This window comes from Pipistrellus kuhlii, unplaced genomic scaffold, assembly GCF_014108245.1.
Source record: "Pipistrellus kuhlii isolate mPipKuh1 unplaced genomic scaffold, mPipKuh1.p scaffold_m20_p_2, whole genome shotgun sequence".
NCBI classification, from domain to species: Eukaryota; Metazoa; Chordata; class Mammalia; order Chiroptera; family Vespertilionidae; genus Pipistrellus; species Pipistrellus kuhlii.
In genome coordinates this window covers 64,355,823-64,372,961 of record NW_023425515.1, presented here as the reverse complement: position 1 = coordinate 64,372,961, position 17,139 = coordinate 64,355,823, and the positions used below count along the sequence as shown (strand labels likewise).

The following is a 17,139-nucleotide window of genomic DNA, read 5'->3' as shown; positions in this document are numbered from 1 at the left end:
CTCCCCTAAGAACAGGAACAAGACAAGGATGCCCACTTTTACCATTCCTGTTCAAGATAGTATTAGAGGTACTTGCCATAGCAATCAGGCAAGAAGAATAAATAAAAGAGATCCAAATTGTAAAAGAAGAAGTAAAACTCTTCTTATTGGCAGATGAGAGAATATTATACATAGAAAACCACAAAGACTCTATCAAAAAACTACTAGACCTAATAAATGAATTTGGCAATGTATTAGGATACAAAATTAATGTCCAGATAACTATGGCCTTTTTATACACTGATAATGAACTCACAGAAAGAGAAATGAAAAAAAAAAATCCCATTTACAATTGCACCAAAAAAAATTTAAGATACCTAGGAATACACTTAACCAATGATGTAAAAGACCTATACTTAGAAAATGATAGGATGCTGAAAAAAGAGATAGAGGAAGACATAAACAAGTGGAAGAATATACCAGGTTCATGGATTGGTAGAATGAACATTATTAAAATGTCCATACTACCTAACGCAATCTATTGGTTCAATACAATACCTATTAAATGCCAATGAAATTTTTCAAAGATCTAGAACAAATGCTCCAAAAATTCATCTGGAACAAAAAGGACCCCAAATAGCCAAGGCTATCCTAAGAAGAACAAAGTTGGAGGGATCACAATACAGACATCAAACTAAATTACCAAGCCACAGTTCTCAAAACTGTCTGGTTCTGGCACAAGAACAGACATATAGACCAATGAAACAGAATAGAGGACCCATAAATGGACCCAAGTTAGTATACTCAATTAATATTTGACAGAAGAGGCAAGGGAATACCATGGAGTCAAAACACCCTCTTTTACAAATTGTGCTGAAAAATTTGGTCAGAAACATGCAAAAAATGAAACTAGATCAACCAACTTACACAAAAACAAACTCAAAATGGCTAAAGGACTTGAACGTAAAGTAGGAAATCATAAAAATCCTACAAGACTCCATAGACATGAAAATTGCAGACATATGTGGTGACAATATCTTTACAGACACAGATCCTAGGACAAGAGAGACTACAGGGAAAATAAACAAATGGGACTACATTAAAATAAAAAGCTTCTGCACAGCAAGAGAAATCATCAACAAAACAACATGAAAACCCACTGCATGGGAGAACATATTTGCCAATGTTATTTTCAATAAAGGTTTAATCTCCAAAATTTAAAGGGAACTCATACAATTTAACAAAACAAAGATAACCCAATGAAAAAATGGTCAAAGGACCTAACTAGATACTTTTCAAAAGAGGACATTCAGAAAGCCAAGATATATGAAAACATGCTCAAAGTCACTAATCATCTGAGAGATGCAAATCAAAACAATAAGGTACTACCTCACACCTGTCAGAATAGCTATCATCAACAAATCAACAAATGACAAGTGCTGTAGAGGATGTGGAGAAAAAGGAGGCATACTTTACTGCTGATGGAAATGCAGACTGTTGCAGCCATTGTGAGAAACAGTATGGCGTTTCCTCAAAAATTTACAAATGGAACTGCCATTTGATCCAGTAAAACCACTTGTCAGAATATATTCTAAGAAAACAGAAACACTGGTCAGAAATCATATATGCACCCCAATGTTCATAGCAGCACAATTAACAATAGCTAAGATTTGGAAACAGCTTAAGTGCCCCTAAGGAGATGAGTGGATTAGAAAACTATGGTACCTCTACACAATAAAATAGTGCACTACTATAAAACAGAAGGAATTCTTACCATTTGCAGTAGCATGGATGAAACTGGAGAGCATTATGCTAAGTGAAATAAGCCAGGCAGTGAAAGAAAAATACCACATGATCTCACTCATTTATGGATAATAAAGAACATTGTAACCTAATGAACAAAAAGATAGATACAGATGCAGAGAAGCATCAAACTGACTGTCAAGTTACAGTCAGTTCTGTAATTTGAGGAAGGCTGAGAGTATTGCATGGATCAGGTAAGAGATCAACTGAAGGACTTGCATGCATGCATATAAGCATAACCAATGGTTTTCTCTCATTTGCCTCCTATCTTCTGATGAAACAGCAAAAGGAAGAAAAGGTTTGAAATAGAACACAAATATTAACATGAGTAAGAAAATTCTGAAAAATGATATGCTTACAAACATCAAAATCAGATAGAAAGGTATTAATACAATCATCAGTGATGCCAGAGTTACAAATAAATTAAAAATAAAATGGGAAATTATTTTTATATTAAAAGCAAAAACTATTGGATTCTACAATCTCTGTGAAAACCAATCACCAACCTAACCATCTCTTACACAGTCCTGAGCACTCCCAACATGTGAGTGCAGAGAAGGTTCAATATATGGCCCAGGATTTTTAAAAAGGCAGCAAACATTTTTTTTTTAATGTTAAGCAGTCGAAATTATTATTTTATTTATTTTTTAAAATATATTTTGTTGATTTTTTTACACAGAGGAAGGGAGAGAGACAGAGAGCTAGAAACATCGATGAGAGAGAAACATTGACCAACTGCCTCCTGCACACCCCCAACCAGGGATGTGCCCGCAACCAATGGTACATGCCCTTGACCGGAATCGAACCTGGGACCACTGAGCCAAACCGGATTCGGCAAAGGCAGCAAACATTTATTGAGAGTTACTTGATCTGAAACATTCTGATAGGGTATTTGGATTCAGGGTTCGGACCAGGAAGAAGTGTATGAATTTTTTTTAAAGCTTCCAATTCTGACTTGGGGGGATGATATGCACTTTTTATCACACAAGATAATGTAAATGTGATCCTCCCTGTATGAGCAAAGTACTCTGGAAGGGCAGTAAAGGACAGGAATCAGTCTTACAATTTCTAGGAAAATGTGTGTTGCTACCTGAGGAATAACAGAAAAGTGTCACAGTCCCCGGCCACTTGGGGAATCTTCAATCTTTTTACACATGTTCCATGTGAAGTTTTTCTCCGCTGTAACAGCTCTTAAATCTCTCTCCTTCTGCAGGAGCTTATTCTGTACTCTCCAAAGCAGCCCCCTCTTCTTATTTCCTAATTCAGATTGAGTCCATCAGTGATGCCAGATGAGAAGCCAGAAGCTTCTAATAATCCTAACCTTAAAATTGAACTGCAACCCCAACAATCCACACTTCTCTACCCTTTCACCCCCATTTCTCCTCTTCATTAATGAATTCATTTACCTGATGATGGTTTCTATTTTTGCCTCCTCACCCATCAATCTCAAGTACTTTCCTAGTTGCTTATCATGCCACTATTCCATTTAAGTTTTGCTTTTGCTTCCGTTTTTAAACATTTAAAAACACGTAAATTATTTACCAAATTTAACAAATCCCTCATATTGTCTCTCTTGTCCCTAGAAATATAAAATAATAACCTAAAAGCATTTTTTACTTCCGTTTCATTCCTAAATCTCTGCCCCCTAGCACCCATCTCTCCACCTCAGCTTTACTACAACAGCTCTTGCCAAAGCCACCAACAATCCTTTGCGAAAATTTTAATCTGTATGGTTCACTTTCTATCTCACCTTCTCTACAGCTCTTGAGCCAGTGGGCAGCTCCATCCTTGTGCCTGTGCCTTGGCCTCTAGATCTTTGGATTCTGAATTTCCTTCTACTGCTCTGTTCACCCATCTCAGCTTCCTTTCTTTATTGAAATCTATTCCGTGATTCACAATAAATATTAGTGTTCCCAAATGCTTCATAGTCAGCACTGCCTCCCCTTCCCTGCTATTTACTCATATTCATGGATTTAACTACCTACACACTTTTATTTACCCAGGTCCCACCTTTCTCCCTAAGATCTATTGATAGGAAAAACTTGGACCTAGTACAGTTACAGCAAAGTCAACGTGTCCAAAAATAAATTTTCCCTCTTCCTACCCCTCTCATAAAATCTCACCTATCTAAAATATTTTCTTTTATCTATCAGTCAACTAGGCCTAGGCCCAAGAGTCATGCTGGATTCTTCTCTTTTTTTAGCCATAGAAATTTTTGGTGGACTCAGCCTATTTAATAATTCCTAAATGCAATGCCAGCTGTGTGAATGAGACATTCCTTATTTCTCCATTGAACCACCCCTATTTAAATAGCTCTCTGATGCTAGCCTCAGTATTTCCCCATCCCAGACCTATTATATTCTACACAGTTCTAGAAACAAATGTTCAAAATGCAAATGTGCACTCTTTTTCTCACTATACTTTAACAATCCCCTCCCTCTCTTCAGGCTAAATAATAAGTGTATTAGCATAGAAGGCAAACTAGGTCCTTCATGGTTCTATCCATCTACATCTCCTGTCCCTCCTCATTTCCAAACTAAGGTCCAATTATAATGGCCTTCTTAAAATCCCATTAATATACCTATGTGCTCTCATGTCCATGCCTTCGCACATGTTCCCCCAGCTTAGAGACCTGACCCTTCTCTGGGTTTATAGGTCAGAGCATATATTTTGGAGTCAGACATTGGCTCAAGGCTTAGTGCCTCCTAGAGATATAATCTTAGGCATATTATTTAACCTCTGCACCTCAGCTTCCTCATCTATGTGATGGGAAGTGAGAGCATGTATCTCCGGGAGATTTTGTTAAGATTTAATGAAATAGGGTACACAAAGTTCTTATCTCAATGTCATTCACATACTTAGCAAATGTTCAATAAATGACTAACTTTGGCTCTTCCTGGTAAAGCAGAGTTCAGATGTTTAATACTGTTCCCCTTACCTACACTACTCAACTGTATTCATCCTCTCCTTATTGCTCCCATCACTCCCACTCAAGTGCTGATACTACCCTTATTACTGAATCTTGTAATTAATACTGAATCTTGTAATTAATACTTGATTTAATTGGTCTCCCTAATAGGCTCAAAAGGTAGAAAAGCAGGGACAATGTCTTCAGTTGGTAGCTTATGGATTAAACCCAAGGTCTAGCAAATTTGTCTCATTATGTTCCTTTTGAATGTAAAATAGTTAAAGTATGTATCCCAAGAAATGAATACCCAAAAATTCCCATCAGAGAGAATTCATTCTTATTCTATATTTTAAGAGAACCTTCCACTTCTTACTTTTAAAGACCTTATTATGATATTTAATCATGAAGCTATATATTTTAATGCAAAATTTCAGCTAAGTCAGTTGCAGGTTTGATGGAAGAGCCCTTAATTTGGCAGGAAGAGCCAAAGTTTGTCAACTCTAGCTGCCATTTATTGAATATTTGGTAAGTATGTGAAAGTTTCAGAGACCAAGAATATAGCTGATAATTGAAATCATGAGCATAAATAAGATTTCCCTAAAAGTCCTTTTAAAGCAATAGAGCATTAATATCAGAGAATTAAATGTTGGAGAATACAAAATATTATGGAGCAGATAGTTAAAAAATAACAAACTAAGAAAGTGAGAAGTAGTATGAGGAGGAAGTAACTCAGCAAAGACCTCCATTATAGACACTGTTTCTTGATATGAACAAAATAGAAGTTAAGTGTGATAAGTACAAATAACCTCTAGATTAAAAATTACATCATCTGATACTTTATCCGAAAAATTCCAAAAGACTAGTGGGATGAAAAGTCTTACTGCATTGGGAAGTAAATGGGAAAGGAGAAAAGAGAGGCAATTATTCTTTCATTAAATTTGACAGATAAAGAGAACAGAGAGAGAAGAGAATATTGGAAAGTCTGTGGATAACAGGAACAGGGCAAAATTTTTTTTTTCTTGTATGTATATATTTACTTATTTGATTTTAATTTGGGTTAAAACTTAAGCATGTCTGCAAGTATGGTGAAAGAACTAAGGTAGAAGGAAAGATCTAAGATACAAGACTGAAAATTAAACCAATTAGTTAGGTCTCCAAGGTGATGTAAGTGAAAGAGCTGTTGACAGGTGATCTTTTCCTTACAAAGGTGATTAGGTATACTTCTGAAACTGGGTGAGAAGGGAGAAAGTGATCAAGGTTATTTAAGATATTATAGGTGAGTTTACAAATGATGGGTTAGAAGTTGGGAGAGCCTACACTATACATCAATACAATTTTATTTTTGTAGCAGAGTAGGATGCTAATTGACTGCTTGGAATGGGGTAAGAAGTTTCAGCAGTCACTAAGGTAAATGAAGCATAAAGATACCTGCTAGAAATGAATCCTTTTTGCCATAGACTTGATCACTTGATCAAGCTTTAAAAATCAATTGGAGCTTCAAAAATAATTGGGTTAGAATTAGGGTCAAAAAAGGTTTGGTGAGATCCTTCCTCAATGGAGATCAAACAAGAACTGAGGTAAAGTGGGGGTGTCCACAATGCCTTTAGTTCTGACTCAAAGTAATTGCCTCTGGATTGTAAAGTGGCCTTATAAGAACTGAAGCAGTTGAGCTAATTACGGGGGAAGGGCAGCAACATCCAGAATTAAGGCCTTGTCAAGCATCTAAAACATATTCAGTACCACTGAATGATAAAAACAACAAAATTCCTGGTACCATGTAATCTCACTTTATTATGTTATTAAGAGGCATGGAGTTGGAAATGTGTCTCTATATCCAGCACTTTTTGCTCCATGTAAAGTGCTTGGAGCATAGCAAGGGGGCTCATAAGTGGCTTGAAATAGAAAAAAAAAAAAAATTTTTTTTTTTTTTTTACAGATCTTGTATTTGCCCAATTCCCTGCCTTGTCTTTTAATCCATAAGTGTGACATGTATTCAAATCTGCATAAATATTCGCAGCAGGCCCTACCTGCACATAACCACACACAGGGGAAATACAGGTTCAATTGATTCAGTCTAGGTCTGTCAGAATCAAATATCCTGGGTGCTCTGTATTTTTAGTTTAGTATTACAACAAGTTCAGCAAAATTGATTCTACACTATTCTTCTTTTATCATAGAAAAATATCTGTACAAGTGAAAGTAGCTCCATTACCACCCAAGGGCACTGTATTGGGCACAAGATATAAAAAATATGGAATTATTAAATCTTATATAAAAAGTTATGAATGCAAAACGTAAAAGCTGGGTAAATGGCTTTATAAAAATTGTGTCACAAAAATAATTTTAATGTATTAAAGCAATGCCTATACTAGCCATAGATGAATCAACATTAAGGAAAACCCACAGTTTTAATAATATGAGTGATCAATTTGGATTCAGAATGTTTATCAATTTTGGGAAATACACCAATTTTTCATCTTTAAAACCTAGCTCTTCAAATCTCTATTAACAACTCAGTGGCAAAGATAAAACACCTGCCAAAATACAGATGACAGCATGAGCAAATGTCGTAATTGTAAGCATTTAGTATAATGCTTTAACACATTGCCTCTAACCTGCTAGGGCAGTCCCATAAATAAAGACTTTTAAATAGGCACTAACTTCCTCAAAATAGACACATGTGTTTAAACGTAATATATTTTTAGAGAAAAGAAAACATCTTATTTAAAGCAAGTCAAATTACTACTATACGTAGACAATAAACGTGTTTTTTAATCATGTGTACCCTTGATTTTAAAAATTCACTTTGGATAATCATTCAACTACTGACAGTTTATATACTTACTCATTATTTGAGTTAGATTTTATTTACCAGTTTTTGAATACCACTGAAAATGTTGATGTGCTTTTAAACAAAGTATAACTTGGCATATAAAGCATGGGAAAAGGATGGAACATAATAATTCATTCTGCATCTTGTAAACCAATACAGGGGGTTAGAGTTGGCCTGTAATTAGATAGAATGGGCATTTTAGATAACTTATTTTTCTACAAAGGTCAATTGAAACTGTAGTAGCTACCAGTAAATGGCATTTGATTACCAGTCATTTGTAAATGAATCTGAAAGTGTTTTGAAGGAAATTAAATGAGTGGCTGGGGCAGGGCCTGCCATGGGGTCCTGAGCAAGAGTTGGACCAACTTTGCCTTCAAACCTCCTCTCTGTGGGTGGCCCAGCAGACTGATGGTAGGCAGGTTTGGAGTCAGCCTGTACTGGGCCCCAACTCAGAGGAAAACAACATGACCTCAATGTCAATGCGACTTTACTAGAACTCTGGACTAATTATAATAATACTAGACGCCCAGTGTATGATTAAATCTTGCATGTCCACTGACCAGCATCACTCCTTCACCTCCATGGTCCCTACCCCAGGAACTTCCACGCTCACAGTCCTCACTCTCTGAGGCTCCTCCACCTCAGCAGCCCGACGATGCTCCAGGCTAACAGCCTCCATGTCTTGAGGGTCCTCAGAGGCCCCCACCCTGCCATGCCGGGAGAGTAGGACTGGTTCTTTGGTCCTCTGGCCCCACAGCTCCCACTCGCTCCCTCAGCTTCCTAGCCTGATGTGCGGTTGTCTGCCCGATCATTTTGGATGCTACGGCCCCTGGTTGTTTATATATTTAGACTTGCATTTTAGTTTTGACCCCACCCCCTGTAGGTTTTTCTGAATACACCAGAGGCCCGGAGCATGAAATTCATGTGTAGGTACAGTCCCTAGGCCTGGCCTGGAATCAGGGCCATCTTCCTGACTACTCACAGCCAGCCCCACCCCCTGCTGCTACCCACCCCTGGTTGCTGTTCACCAATGGGCGATCAGAGCCTGCTGGCCAGGGAAAAGAACCTACAGTTGGCATTCATGCCTGCTAGCTGGCCCTGACTCTGCAGCAGGCCGCCTCCTGTGTGTGGGGTGACCAGCATGGCCGGGACCTTGGTCTGGCACTGCCTGCTTTCCCTGCCACCCATCCCAGTTCCCCATTCGCCATCAGAGATGGGGGCCTGACGACCAGGAAAAGGGACCAAGAGGTGGTCAGTATGCCTCATTATAGTCATTCTGGTAGTTCCACTGTTAGGGTCAATTTGCATGTTCCCCTTTTATGATATAGGATTATAGGTAAGGGCATGCCCAGAAGAAAGATAGTATCAGTCAATCATCCCTGGATCCAAGTGAAAGGCTCCACACATACAATCCCTCTTTAGAACCCAGGAGTTGTGGGCCATGCTCTCTATAGCATGTATTCTACCTCCAAGGAGCAATCCCATGCCATTCTCTTCCCTTGTTTCCCCACAGGCACATATCCTCTAAAGGACCTAGTGATACTTGCATCCAGGGGAGAAATGGGAAGCTGCAGCTCATCCTGGGCTCACCCCCACAACCTGTCTCCAAAGCCACCTTTTCTTTGACTTCCCAGTGAGCTATAGCAGCTCTGCCATTGGCTGCTCTCACTATGTTGTCTCCCACACTCTGTTGACTGACTGGTGTCTCATTTGAAATGCATTTTCAATAGACCCCATTTTGCTTTATTTTTATTTTCTGTTGATCTTAAACTCTTTTGTGCATTCACAAAAAGAACCAAGGTCTCAGGCAGTAATCCCAACTGGTAGCAAAAGCAAAATCAAAGTCTGAGTACAAATCAACATAAAAGATCATGGTCTGTCTTCCTCATTTTAGAGTCTACACTCAGTCTCTCAAATACCTTGACTTCTAACTTCTTGTGCTCTAAAGCTGTTAGCATCTCTTTACATGTACCATTTTAAAACTAAATATTACACACACACAGAAATCCATTGGTTTTTATACAACAATTAACACAGCCCAGGTGCATAAGGCCCCTATTCTGTTGTGTGCATTTTTGTTTGTTTGTTTTTATTATTGCTAAATACACTAAAACACCATAAATTCTGAATTCTATGTCTCTATAGGGTCACATTAATATTATATGTAAATGAGTGCTAATTATACATGATCTTAACTATTACTAACAGAATTCCTATCCCCAAAAGTACCATTCTAGCAGTTTTTTCTAATCTACATGAAAATAATACATGATTTATCATTTTTATTCTTCAGAATAGCTTTTGATGCCTACAATCTGATTTAGTGATATTACATCACAATTTTATAATCTGGTTCAGCATGCATTTTGATCAGAAAACAGGTTTCTGAAAGCAGTATTATTTAGTTATTTTGATAGTAACAGCAATGAGCCATTAATGATAATGACAGACCCTTCAGATAATGGATATAGTGATTATAAACAGCTCTAACATCCCAGGATTTTCGGAGAATGGGGAAAGTGGTAAGCAGGGTCTTAAGAGCATCTTGAAAACAGCCAAAATCACAAGGTTTTATGAATGTCACAGTGAGGCTAATAATCAGTTTAAATGTAATTAAGTTCAAATTATAGAATTAAATATAACAATTGCTGTTACTCAAACTAATTTGAGTCTTAGAAAAAGTTAACAAAAGGGTCTTGAAATGTGACAGGCACAGCCTATAGAGCCACACCAAAAAATCACATGCTTTCCTCAGTTTTTATGAAGCACACATGTTTTTTCAAAATAATAGTTTCCAAAACTTGGGGCCTAAATGCCTTTGGCATAGAAAAACATCAAATTCCACTTAGCTGCAAATTGTCTTCATATTTCAAGTGAAATCCATTGCCATTAAACTGTTCCCCAAACACAGGGGGGGACTTGAAAACTTGAATGTGCTCTTTGGACTCAAAGTGGTTGGTGGGGCAGGGAGGTTGAGAGAGTTGCTAGGAGGTCTATTTTAAGGTTTAATAAACTATAAAAAGGGGGGGGGGCAAAAGATTCTTCTGATTAAATGGTGTGTTGGAAATGAACTTTAATTGTATCAGTTATGTCTCCTTTACTTCCTATGTTGATATGGGAGGACAAACAGAAAAAAAAAAAAAGCCCACAAAAAAAAGAAAAACATCTTGCAGACTTATCAAAATGTGCACTTCCATCTCAAGAATCCAGGCTCTCCCACTGACCCCCCTCATCCCCAGTGCATTTAAGTGCCTAGGAGGGAAGAGGGGTGCAAAAGAGAAGGAATCCTCACACTGCCACCCACTGGCCTCTGATCATGCTCTTTCTCTCTAGTTAATTTCCATGTGAGGTGCGTGGTGTGGAGTCTTCCTGGTGTCTGGGTCTAGAGGTGGAGAGTGGGGGAAGGAGATGAGCCCCTGCTGTTATCAGGGGAAGACTAAGAAAAAAGAGAGGAGGGAAGGGAAGAGGTAAGGGAAAGGGGGAAGGAAAGGGGGAAGGGAAAAAGGGACAGGAAGGGGGAAGGGAAGGGCCTAAATGCCAGTGGTTATTCAACTTTCACAACCAGGCATACAGGGCCCAAGTGTTCCCAACAGCCACCCTATCCAGGGAGCTGCGAGGCTAGCATGGCACAAGGCATCCCTCCCCCCTTACAACCCCCTCCTCCCACTTCTGCATAGCAGCGCGGAGGAAGACACTCCCTCCAAGGAGCCAGGATGAGGGCCACTCACCTAGGCTTCCCCAGCCCAACAGCAGCACCAACAAGGGCCACATCACTCACTAAAGGGCAGGCACTGACCTCCTCACCTCCGGGGTAGCATCTGGAGCAGCTACCAGCGTCACAGTCAAAACTTTGCGTTGCTGCCCATCACAATCAAAACTTTGCGTTGCTGCCCGTCACAAGCAGGACCCAGGGCCCAGGCTGATTGCCGAGCTCTGCAACTCTGGTCTCTGCACACCTGCTCCCACCACAGCCTATGTGGCCACTGAAGGGAGACCCTCAGATTCCTGGACTCATCCATATTCGCTGAGGCTCAGCCAAGACTCCCAGCCAGGAGATGATGAAGGCTAAGCTTTGAGGGGAATCCTGGCCTTGTTCACCATTATCCCAGCACTAAGATCCAGCCCCCCTCTCCGTGAGAGACTTAGGGTCCAGCATCCCTCTCCATTAGAGGCTTGGAGTGTATTCCTTCTCTCAATGGTCTTCATTGTCCCCGCCCCTCTCCAAGGTTCCTGACCTCCTTCTTGCTCCGTCTTCAGGATCCTCCCTCCAATGTCCTTCTTGGTTTTTTTTTTTTTTTTTAAAAAAAAAGGATTCAAAATATGGCTCCAAACAAGGCCTTATTTAAAAGAAGAAAGAAAGAAAGAAAGAAAGAAAGAAAGAAAGAAAGAAAGAAAGAAAGAAAGAATTTGAATTTATCTGAGTGACATTGTTCCCAAAACTATGTGTGCAACTCAATGAAATATCATCTACACTCTGCATCCTTCTGTCCCCATTTCCCTCTTCCCTCTGACAGCCTCCACCTAAACTCTCCTCCCCCTTTTACCTCTGGCTATCACCACACAGTGGTCTGTGTTATGCATATATGATTTTTGACTAATCCTTTCACTTTCTTTCAATGTCACACTGAATTACACAGGCACAACTTTCAAACTGAAGCAAAAGAGCTTATAAAACTGCCAGTAACATTTATCCTAAATGATGAACTCTCTTGTCACAAAGTCAGCCTCTGGTGGCTACTGTAATGGGTGCATAGCCCATCTGCTCCTTTGGTTGTGTTTCTCTTACCTGCTGGAGAAGAAAGCAATTTCCCACCACAATACCCCACTTCTCCAAATCCTCTACTCATGGCTTCTCCTGCATCGCACTCCATCCTCATAGTAATGAAACCCAGGAAATAACATTTCCACTCTGAGTGTATTATATACTACGCAACTTTTCATGGTTTCCTTATGTAAACCTTTCCCTCAACATTATCTGCTGGAAACCAAACCAGTTTCACTAAAAAAGAGATGTTGACAGGAAGCCAGGTCAACAACCTTAATTGCTCTAACCTTTAGTTGAGATATTGTTAGCTGAAGCAGAATCTACCTTGTCCCATGAAAGTTTCTGTTATTTTCTTCCTAAGGGCTACATGTAAATTTCTGTTCATATTGCCTAAGATGTTTTCCCCAAAGCCTCAATAAAAGGGGATGGCAGGGCCAGAGGAGTGAGGTGTTCTCCCACTAGAGTTGGACTACCGCCTGGCCCCCCATATCACCAAATTGAATTTCTTCAAGTCTCTTTTCATTTGTGTGCGGCTCTTCTCCAGAACCTGAACACTGAAATGGAACTCTTTCTACGTGGGCCGTGAAAGAGAGTCTTATAATTATCATTTCTTTAAAATCAGAGAGTTGTTTTTTTGTTTGTTTGTTTTAATATTACCTTGTCTTAGAGTTCCCATTCAACCAGGCAAACAGAAAGGGTTTAATAGACACCCTGAGGGTACCAAAGTGACTGTTGGATTCTCCTCCAACTGCTGTGTATATGGATATGAGTCACCCACCAGACTTAGAGCATTGGGGACACTGTGTACCACAGGGCAGCTGGTTGGTTAAATAAGGCTGCCAGCTGTCCCTGAGATCAAAGGACCCCCTAAATTTGAGGAGTGACTAGGAGTGACAGAAGTAGAGTTGGAATGATGCTCTGTATTATGCTGGGAACTGTTAAGGATATGTACCTCATGTAGTTTTGTGCAGAAAACGGAGTAATCTTGCCCTGGCAGGTGCCACTAAGTGGTTAGAGCATCTGTTTGAGCAGGGAAGGGTCCTTGGTTTGGTTCCCAGACAAAGACATGCACCTGGATTGCAGGTTTGACCCTTGGCCCCTGTCAGGACATGTGATCTATTATCTCTCTCTCTTCCTCCCTCTATCTTTCTCTTTCCCTCCCTTTATCTCTCTCTCCCACTTTTCCAGCTTCCATTCTCAAAAAAAAAACAACAAAAAAAAAACAATGGGAAAAATATCCTCTGGTGAGGTTTAACAAAAATAGAAAATGAAGTACTCTTAATTCATATGAATAAGAGGCCATCTGGGTGACCACCTCAGCTCTTGGAAAACCAGCTGGAATGTTTCTGATGGTGGGGCAAAGGGGCTTTTACCTTAAAGGAGTATAAGCTTGAGAGAGAAACACTATAACTCTTCTAGAAAGTGAGAATTTACAGGGTTGCAGTCTTTAGGTACAGAACTGGAACAGCCTGATAAGAGACATTTAGGAGGTAACTGTCTCATCATGTAGGTAAAAGTTTAAATGACCAATAACCTGGGGTGTGATAGAAGCAATTCCTGAATTACATGGCAAAATAGCCCAGATGACTCCAAGCCTCTGTGCAGAAATAAGTGTGAGAGATCCTCAGTGACAGAAAAGGGTTGGATTACAGAACATAAAATATGGTATAAATCAGTGTTTCCCAAAGTGTGGTATTCCTACCCCTAGGGTCACAGGAAGAGTTTGGTGGGGATACGAGTTGCACTGAAGTTTGGTGGGGAATGCACTGCACCGTACTTAGCTGTGCCTAATTCTATGTTCTCATGAGTATGAGGGGTATTCAGTGTTATGAAAATTATAGAAGGGGTACACATATGTCAAAAGTTTGGGAAACACTGGTCTAAATGATTCTTAATGAAGCCTATCAGAATCACCGGTTTATTCAAACTTCACATATACCTTAGTCATAGATTCCATCCCAATTTTAAAATTTTTAAATATATCCTCCATGGTAAACGTATGTGTATGTGAGTTGGGGAGGAGGACAGGGGGACAGTGTTGCCCATGATTCTCTCAGTTTAAAATCACTGCTACCAATCTCTGCTGTAATTTACATGAACATTTCACCTTTCTCTAACTTGTTAAAGTGAGAAGAGTTGGAGGATTGTTGGTTGGGATGTTCAAAAACCAAAGGAGATTATGGGGAGAAACCCAAGCTTTTTAAAAGAAAGCACTTATATTCCCATTAAACAATTGATTTGGTATGGTAGTACTGTAAGATGACTTTTACTGTACTCTTGTACCTCAATGGAGAAAAAGGCAAGACAGTTCTCTAAGGTCCCTTTGAGCTCAATTTAAATAGCACTAAAATATATAAATAAAGATTAAAAGGACTAAGAATAATATGAGATAGTATTCCACCTCAGGATTAAGAAAACTAAACCAAGGGACTCCATGCTGTCATTCCATTAACTCTATCACTGACAACTGTGCCCATTATTCTCTCCCAATTCCTGGTCCGGTAAAGTGGCTCCCAGGAAGATAAACTCCGTTAATTTTTAAATTATATTCTATTTTCAAAGAGGCATAATTCATTCCACTTTTTCACACAAATTACAGAATCAAGACATTTTTATAAAAATGTTAATCAAGAAATCTCACTTTCATTGGCAAGTCAGGTCATGCTGTTAAAAGCAGAAAAGGTTGTCCTTTATCATATAAAGGTAATATGCAAATGGGCCCTAACAGTAGGACAACTGGTCCCTATGATGCACACTGACCACCAGGGAGCAAATGCTCAACACAGGAGCTGTCCCCTGGTGGTCAGTGTGTTTCCACAGAGGAGCTCCGCTCACCACAAGCTGTGCCGAAGGTTGGGAGCATAGCAGTGGTGGTGGTAGGAGCCTCTCCTGCCTCCTCAGCAGCACTACGAATCTCCATCTGCAGCTAAGGCCCGCTAACTCTGGGGAGCAGGTCTAAACTGTCAGTCGGACAATTCCCCAAGGGCTCCTGGGCTGCCAGAGGGATGTCTGCCAGCTTAGGCCCAACCTCCCGGGAAGCAGGCCTAAAGTGTCAAGTAGACATTCCTCAAGGGGTCCTGTACTGGGAGAGGGCGCAGGCTGGGCTGGGGGGAGCCACCCCACCCCTGCCAAACTATGGATTTTCATGCACCGAGCCTCTAGTAAGAAAGTAAATGTTATTAAGTCTACCAGATTTGAGGATTATTCACCAGCACGCACATGCACACACACACACACACACACAAAAGGCAAAATTTTGCTCTCCTGAAAAGGGGTCTCTCTCTTTATAAAACTGGTAGAGATTCTCAAAGTTTTGACATTTGTGAGGATGCTAACAGCCTTTACAAATGAACATTACATGATCTGTGCCAAGTCATATAGGAGTCAACAGGTTTGATGTCAGAAGGTAGAACATCCCTGAGCACCTGTTGTAGTTCATGAAGAATCTTCCCATTGCATTCTTGCAATCCACGTGCACATAAGGGTATTCCCACTGATAATATTCAAAATAAGCACACAATACTGTAAATCACTTGTAGCAAAGAATGTGCAAATATTTAGTCTTGAACTGTCTGACAAAGTGAAAATATGTCATCACTCCAATTAAAAGGAGAGGGGAAGAGTTTTAACACACTGTTAATTGATGTGCTTAAGTTGTTTTTAGGGACAGAAACCTGCCCCGGCCCACGGAGCAACAACGGGGGTATGCAGGAACCACCTAAGAGAATGAAACAAACAAAGAACGCGAAAGAATGGAGGCAAGATAAGGTTCTGATCAAGCCTCGAAATTTTATTCAAGAACAATGGTTTATAAGCTCTCAGGCTGGGAGGGGAGGGGTAGGAAAGGGGGGGGTTGTCACAAGGTGATTGGCTGGGGGGTGGGTACCTGTTCTTAGCTGGTTGACTATTCCAATGTGGGAGGGATAACAGTTTTGGCGGGCTTTTTGGCCTCTAGCTCAACCAGGAAGTGGAACTGACCAGGAAGTGAGACCGGACTTTTTCCTTATGGCTCCTGGCAGAAACCTTCTAGTTGAGAATATAACACTCATTCCAATCACTCTGAATTTAGAATCCCATTGCCCCTGACAGCCCACATCTGGAACATTCATCATGCCTACACAGCAACATAGGGGCCATAAGAGGAGGGGATGAAAGCATCCCCTGTGAGAGAGATTGGGGAAAAGAAACCCTCAGCTCCAACTCCTGCCCAAAAACCACTGATCATACAGGTAACTACATCTAAGGAACAAATGGGGAAATAACTGAAAATTGCAGATAATCTAGTGAAGCTATTACTGAACTAGCAGAGGAAGCAGCATGAAACGAACCTAGCTAATATGGCATGTGCTTCACTCCTAAACTTCTTCCCTCAGAAGGGCCTTCTCTGCAAATAGGACTGGTTCTCTCTCTCTCTCTCTCTCTCTCTCTCTCTCTCTCTCTCTCTCTCTCTCTTTCTCTCTCTCTCTCTCATTCAAGCTAGTTCTGGACTTTCTCAACAGGATCCAGTAATAGAATCAAAAGTGGCAGCAAAGGAAATAAGGAATATACAGAAGCAGTGAGTTAGGAGAATCTCTCCTGGTATTGATTTAGATAAGAAGTCTCCAGAATGCTATGAGCAGCGGAGTCACCAGCAGAGCAATGGTCCCTGTGATGCTCTTCCCACTGCAGCTTCTTTTAACTTTGTTACACAGGTCCTTCTTGCAGCTTTCATACTGTAGAGTCTTCTCTCTTAAGTCCTTTGAGATGTGGTCATAGTTGCAGTTTTCAAACTTCAAGCACTGGTAGTATGTTCGTGTCTTGGCTTTGACATAGAGACATGCATCAAAGTTAACTGTACAGTTTTTGATGATA

General features: G+C 40.1%; 1 protein-coding gene and 1 long non-coding RNA gene across 2 annotated transcripts in view; one reads left to right on the top strand and one right to left on the bottom strand.

The window, feature by feature from the left end:
- The window catches only part of LOC118722953 (leukocyte surface antigen CD47-like), a 59,767-nt gene that overhangs the window by 36,332 nt on the left and 6,296 nt on the right, over positions 1–17,139 (bottom strand). The gene's annotated exons all lie outside the window — the stretch shown is intronic.
- LOC123652645 lies at positions 14,783–15,904 on the top strand. Its single transcript, XR_006742092.1, has 2 exons — positions 14,783–14,973; positions 15,451–15,904. It is a non-coding gene; the product is annotated as an uncharacterized LOC123652645 (long non-coding RNA).